This window comes from Cebus imitator, unplaced genomic scaffold, assembly GCF_001604975.1.
Source record: "Cebus imitator isolate Cc_AM_T3 unplaced genomic scaffold, Cebus_imitator-1.0 Scaffold468, whole genome shotgun sequence".
NCBI classification, from domain to species: Eukaryota; Metazoa; Chordata; class Mammalia; order Primates; family Cebidae; genus Cebus; species Cebus imitator.
In genome coordinates, this window is record NW_016107783.1 from 698,105 (window position 1) to 705,952 (window position 7,848).

Genomic DNA, 7,848 nt, shown 5'->3' on the forward strand with positions numbered 1-7,848 from the left:
CTTCTCAGCCTCTGGTATCTATCATTCTACTCTCTACCTCTATGTGAGCAAGTTTCTTTCAGCTTCCACATATGAGTGAGAACATGCAGTTCTCATCTTTCTGTGCCTGAATTATTTCACTTAACATAATGACATCCAGTCTCATTCATAATGTTGAAAATGAGATGATTTTATTTTTTTATGGTTGAATAGTATTCTCCTTTCTGTATATACCACATTTTTTTTTTTTTTGAGAAGGTCAGCTGACTATTGCTTTGGGAGCCGGGGGCTCAGGAGCTCTTGGTGGGGCAGGTGCGCTTCCTCTTCACCATCACAGGCTTCTGGCTGCGCAGGATGGCGCTAGCCCTGCGGATAGCTGCCATGCGTAGGTCGGGCTGGTACTTGTTCTTGCATATCATGTGTCTGATGCTGCTAAGCGTGGGGCGATCACTCTTGTTGATGGTAGTCCGCACGTAGGAGGCTTCCGCTGGCCGGATCTCCATTTCATGACCACCACTACACCCTTGCCATCAGCTGCCAGCTCCAAGCCCACAGTCTTGCGGTGAATCAGCCCGTTGTAGCGGAAGGAGTTGTGGGCCTTCAAGTTATTGGGCTCGGTGCTATAGATCTGCTTGTTCTTCTTGATCAGGAAACTGGAGCAGTTCCGCACGACCATCCATTGCAGATGCGCAGACATGGCGGAGGCTCCTCTCGGGCGGCGACCTGAGGCGGAAAGACTATACCACATTTTTTAACCTGTTCATCTGCTAATGAAAATTGAGGTTGATTCAAATTCTTTGTGGAGTGTGAATAAACATGTGAGTGCAGGTATTCTTGTGATATGCTGATTCATTTTACTTTGGATAAATACCAAGTAGTACGATTTCTGGATCGTATGATAGTCCTACTTTTTGTTTGTTGAGAAATTTCCATAGTGCTTTCCATAGTGACCCTACTAATTTACATTCCCATCCATGGTGTATAACAGTTGTTTTTTTCTGTACATCTTTACCAGCACCTGCAAATTTATTCATCATTTTCTCTAGGTTTTCCAGTATATTAGCATATACTTGCTAATAAGTTTTAATGATCTTTTGTATTTCTGTGGTAATATTTGTAATGTCTCCTTTTCCACTTCTGATTTTTTGGGAGGATTTCCACTCATATTTTCTTTGTTACTCTAGCTAGCAGTTTATTCATTTCATTCATCTTTTTGAAAAACAAAATTTTTATTTTATTGATTCTTTGTAATCTCTTAGGTCCCTATTTCATTAAGATCTGCTCTGATTTGTGTTATTTATCTTCTTATACTTTTGTGTTTTGCTTGCTGTGACCAAAGTTTCCTGGAACTGACAAGCAACTTCGGTAAACTCACAGGATAACAAATTAATGGATAAAAATTAGTAGCATTTCCATACACTACTGAAACACAAGCTGAGTGCCAAATAAAAAAGGCAATCTCATTCACAATAGTATTCAAACTATACTACAGGCTACAGTTACCAAACCAGCATGGTACTGATACAAAAACAGACACATAGACCATTGGAATGAAATGGAGAGCCCAGAAGTAAGGCCATATGAAGAAGATTGAAACTGGACTCCTTCCTTAGACCATATACAAAATTCAACACAAGATGGATTCATATCTTAAAATTAATACCTAAAACAATAAAAAATCCCAAAGAAAACATAGGAAATGCTATTCTGGATATGGACCCTTGCAAAGAATTTATGACAAAGTTGCCAAAACAATCAAAATGAAAGAAAAAATTGACGAGTGGGACCTAAGTAAACTACAAAGTAAAAGAAAGATAACCTAAGAAGTCAGAGAAAATATTTGCTAACTGATATGGTTTGGCCGTGTTCCTACCCAAATCTCACTTTGACTTGTAATAATCCCCACATATCAAGAGCAGGGCCAAGTGGAGGTCATTAAGTCATGGGGGCAGTTTTCCCCATACTGCTCTCATGGTGTTGAATAAGTAACACAAGATCTGGTGGTTTTCTAAATGGGAGTTCCCCTGCACAAGCTTCTTTGCCTTCCACCATGCAATAGGCACCTTCCCTCCCCATTTTTTCTGCCTTTACTTTCATGTGGAACTCTGAGTCAATTCAACCATTTTCTTTTATAAATCACCCAGTCTCAGGTATGTCTTTATTAGCAGTATGAGAACAGTATAATACACTAACTGTACATCTGACAAAGGTCTAATATTCAGAACCTATAATCAACAGAAATTAACAAGCAAAAACAAAGAAGCTTATTAAAAATGGGTGGAAGATATAAACAGATACTTCTCAAAAGAAGACATATAGGAAGGAGGAGACATATAGCAAAATGGCTGAATATAAAGCTTGATCAATCATCCCTTCCAATAAGACACCAAGTTAACAACTATCTATACAGAACACACACACAGAAAAAAGAAAAAAAAAAAAAAACACTTTCACGAGAACCAAAAATCAGGTGAACACTCACAGTACCTGACATTAACTTCATATTACTGAAAGAGGTACCAAAGAGATAGAAAAAAATTCAGAATCACTGATGCCACCCTTCCTCCCCGCAGCCAGCAGCAAAAGCATGGTGCAGTGTGTTGCCCTGGGTGCTGGAGGAGGGAGAGCACAGCAATTGTGAGTCATTGAACTTAGGGCCTTCCTGTCAGAGCTGAAAGAAAAACCCAACCAAACTCAGCTGACATCCATCTACAGAGTGAACATTTAAACCAGCCCCAGACAGAGGGAAATTACCAATCCTAGCGGTCTGAACTTGAGTGCTAGCAAACCAGGCAACTGAGGGCCAAATTATTTTCCTTTTTAAAGAACACTTGAAAAGCAGTATATGCCATAATGACTGCAATTATTAGGCATGTGCCAGGGGTAAACCAGGCCCAAAAAAATTTGACTGGGGGAGGCATGTGACATACTGAGACACGATCTGGGGCAACCAAGAGAATACTGGCATCACCCCTCTCTTAACTCCAGGCTGCACAGTTTATGGCTCCAAAGAAGACTTGTTCCTTCTGCTTGAGAAGAATAGATGAAAGAGTGGGGACGACTTTGTCTTGAATCTTGGATACCAGCTCAGCCACAGCCAGATACAGTCAGAGTCATGAGGGCTCCATTCCAGGACCTAGATTCCAGATAATATTTCTAAACACAATTTTGGCCAGGTGACATTTCTAGGCTCACCACTGCCCTGAAGGAAAGAACCCAGTGCACCCAACATTCACCACCTGCTAATTGAAGAGTGACTGGGCTGTTAATAATGAGCAGAGATGCCTAGGTACTACATCAAGAATTTTGGTGAGCCTCTGAGACCTGCTGGCTTCAGGTGAGACTCAGCACATTACTAGCTTTGGTGGCTACAGACCAAAACTCCTTCTGCTTGAGGAAAGCAAAAGGAAGAATATAGGGGATGGAATTTGTCTTGCACTTTAGGTACCAACACTGTGACAGGCAGGTAGAGCACCAAGAAGGCTCTTGGGGTCCCCAATTTGAGAACTTGACTCTTGGACAGCATTTCTGAACATGCCCTGGGCTAGAGTGGATCCCACTGTTTTGAAGGGTGAGTTCCAGGTCAGGCAGCCTTCATCACAAGCTGATTTAAGAGACTTTTAACCTTAACATCAATAATAGTCTGGCAGAAGTCTTTGAGGCCAGAGGCCAGGGGTGGTGGTGGACTACAAGGTGAGGTTCCTCCGCCTTTTAAGAGGAGAGAAAAGTGACAAGAACTGCATCTTGTGGTTTGAGTGCCAGCTCAGCCACAATACAATAGAATACCAGGTAGACTTTTAACGTTTTTGACTCTAGTTCCTGACTTCTGGATGGTAATTCTGGATCCACACTAGGCCTGGGAGAACTTACCACCCAAAAGGAAAGGACAAAGACCTGGTTGGCTTTGTCAGCTGCTAATTGTAGAGCCCCAGGGCCTTGTGTGAATATAGACAGTAGTCAGAAAGTGGTTACAGCAGGCCTTGGGTGAGACTCAGTGCTGTTCAGGCTTCAGGTCTGACACAGCACAGTCATAGTGGTGGTGGCCACACAGGGGATTGTGTAACTCCAGTTCCAGCTTTAGGTAACTCAGAACAGAGACAGTGACTCTATATGTTTGGAAGAAAGTAAGGGAAATGAGCAAGAGTCTCTTGATGGTAATCCAGAGAACTCTCCTGAATCTTGTTAAAGACCATAAAGGCAGTACTTCTATGAGTCTGTAAGAACCACAGCGTCACTGGGCTTTGGTGCTCCCTAAAAGAAAAACAGTTTAGATCACAACCCAACTATTTTCAAATAAATCAAAAGCCTTCCAAGGAAGGATGGCTACAAATAAATGAAGATAGTGAAGACCACAATAAATACTGAACTCTACAATGAGCAGACACCAAAGAAGATCTGCTAGCATCAACAATACCTCTGAAAACATAAAAAAATGAAGCAAATAAGGCACCATGGAGCAATCCTGGAGAAATACAAATATGTGAATTTTCACAGAGATAATTCAAAATACCTATGTTGAGGAAACTCAAGGAAATTCAAGATAACATATAGAAGTAATTCAGAATTCTGTCATATAAATTTATCAAAGATTAAAATAATTAAAAATAATCAAGCAGAAATTCTGGAGCTGGAAAACACAACTGGAATACTGAATAATACATCATAATCCTTTACTAACAGAAGGGATAGAGAAGAAAAAAATTATTGAACTTGAAAACAGGATATTTAAAAATACACAGTAAAAAGAGACAAAATTAAAGAGAATAAAGAACAATGAAGCACACCTGCAGAATCTAGAAAATAGTGTCAAAAGGGAAAATCTAAGAGTTATTGGATTGAAAGAGATGGTAGAGAAAAACACAGAACAGGAGTAGTAAGTTTATTCAGATGGATAGTAACAGAGAACTTTCAAAACCTAGAGAAAAATGTCAGTATCCAAGTTCAAGGAGGTTATAGAACACCAAGCAGATTTAACCCAAAGAATACTACTTCAGGGCATTTAATATTCAAATTCCCAAAGGTCAAGGATAAACTAAGGATCCTAAAAGCAGAAAGAGAAAAGAAAAAAAAAAAAAAAGAAAGCCTCAATAAACTAGGTATTGATGGAACATATCTCAAAATAATAAAAGACATTTATGATAAACCCACTGCCAATATAATACTGAAGGGGCAAAAGCTGGAAGTATCCCTCTTGAAAACAGTCACAAGACTGGTATGTCCTCTCTCACCACTCTTATTCAATATAGTATTGAAAGTTCTGACCAGGGCAATCAGGCAAGAGAAAGAAATAAAGGTTATTCAAATAGATAGAGAGGAAGGAAAATTGTCTTTGCAAATGATATAATCCTATATCTTTAAAAAAAAAAACTTCTTAGCCCAAAGCCTTTCTTAAGCTGATAAGCAACTTTAGCAAAGTTTCAGGATAGAAAACTGATGTGCAAAAATCACAAGCATTCCTGTACACCAACCACAGGCAAGGAGAGAGCCAAATCGTAAATGAACTCTCATTCACAATTGCTACAAAGAGAATAAAATACCTAGGAATACAGCTTAAAAGGGAAGTGAAGGACCTCTTCAAGGAGAATGACAAACCACTGCTTAAGGAAGTCAGAGAGAACAAAAACAAATGAAAAAACATCCTATGCTTATGTATAGGAAGAATCAATATTGTGAAAATGACCATACTCCCCAAAGTAATTTATAGATTCAATGCTATTTCCATTAAACTACCATTGAAATTCTTCACATAATAAAGAAGTAGCTATTTTAAAATTGATATGGATCCAAACAGAGCTTATATAGCCAAGTCTATTCCAACCAAAAAGAACAAAGCTGGAGGAATCATGCTACCAGACTGTGAACTATACTGTAAGGCTACAATACCAAAACAGCATGGTACTGGTACAAAAACAGACACATAGACCAAGGGAACAGAATATAGAACTCAGAAATAAGACTGCACATCTACAGCCATCTGACCTTTGACAAACCTGACAAAAACATGCAATGGAGAAAGGATTTCCTATTTAATAAATGGTGCTGGAAAAACCGGCTAGTTATATGCAGAAAACTTAAATTGGGCCCCTTTTTTACATCTTATATGAAAATTAACTCAAGGCGGATTAAAGACTTAAATGTAAAACCCAAAATTATAAAAATCCTAGGAGAAAATCTAGGCAATACCATTCAGGATATAGGCATGGACAAAAAATTCATGACAGAATTGCCAAAAGCAATTTCAACAGAACCAAAAATTGACAAATGAAATCTAATTAAACTGAAGAGCTTCTGCACAGCAAAATAAACTATCATCAGAGAAAACAGAGAAACTACAGATCGGGAGACAATTTTTGCAATGTATCCATCTGACAAAGGTCTAATATCCAGATTATACAAGAAACTTAAACAAATTCACAAGAAAACAACAAACAACCACAATAAGAAGCAGGTAAAGGACATGAACAGACACTTCTCAGAAAAAGACATTCATGTGGCCAACAAACATATGAAAAACAGCTCAACATCACTGATAATTAGAGAAATGCAAATCAAAACCGCAATAAGATACCATCTCATGTCAGGAAGAATGGCAATTATTAAGATGTCAAGAAACAGCAGATGCTGGTGAGGTTGTGAAGAAATAGGAAATGCTTTTACACTGTTGGTGGAAACGTCAATTAGTTCAACCACTGTGAACAATCGTGTGGCAATTCTTCAAAGATAGAGAACCAGAAATACCATTTGATCCAGCAGTCTCATTACTGGGTATATACCCAAAGGAATATAAATCATTCTATTAAAAAGATACATGCACATGTATATTCATTGTAGCACTATTCACAATTGCAAAGAGATGGAATCAACCCAAATGCCTATTAATGATAGACTGGATAAGGAAAACCTGGTGCATATACATCATGGAATACTATGCAGACATAAAGAAGAATGATATCATGTCCTTTGCAGAGATATGGATGGAGCTGGAAGCCATTATCCTCAGCAAACTAACACAGGAAAAGAAAACCAAACACCACATGTTCTCACTTATAAGTGGGCGCTGAACAATGAGAACACATATACACAGGGAAAGAAACTACACACACTGGGGCCTGTCTGGAGTTTAGGGTGCAGAGGGAGAGCACCAGGAAAAATAGCAAATGCATGTTGGTCTTAATACCCAGGTGATAGGTTGATAGGTGCAGCAAACCACCACGACACACATTTACTATGTAACAAATCTACACATCTTGTACATGTACCCCAGAACTTAGATTTTTAAAAAGAGAGATACAAATAAACAATAAAAATTACAAATTGATTATTAGCAGTGACCCCACAGAAATACCAATGATCATCAGAGATTACTATGAACAATTCTAAGCACAGAAGCTTGAAAACCTAGAAGAAATGGATAAATTCTTAGACACATAAAACCTTCCAAGACTGGACCAGGAAGAAATTGAATCCATAAACAAATCAATAATGAGTTAAAAAGTGAGTCAATAATAAAAAGCCCACCANAAAAAAAAAAAAAAAAAAAAAAAAGTCCAGACCAAATTTATTCAGAGTCAAATTCTACCACATGGATAAAAAAGAAATAGCACCATTTCTTCTGAAAATATTCCAAAAAAAATGAGGAGGATGGACTACTCACTAACATTTTTTATGCGGATAGCATCAACCTGCTGCCAAAACCTGGCAGAGACAGCAAAGAAGAAAACTTAAGATCAATATCCTTGATGAGAATAGATCCAAAATTCCTCAACAAAATATTATCAAACTGAATTCAGCAGTGCATCAAAAAGCTAATACATCACAACCAAGTAGACATTATCTCTGAGCTGCAAGGTTGCTTTAACATACGCAAAA

The 7,848-nt window shown here is 38.4% G+C and overlaps 1 pseudogene across 1 annotated transcript; it reads right to left on the reverse strand.

The window, feature by feature from the left end:
• Positions 1 to 217: 217 nt before the first annotated feature.
• LOC108291803 lies at positions 218 to 732 on the reverse strand (annotated as a pseudogene). Its single transcript, XR_001820052.2, has one exon. The product of XR_001820052.2 is annotated as a 60S ribosomal protein L28-like (transcript).
• Positions 733 to 7,848: the final 7,116 nt, after the last annotated feature.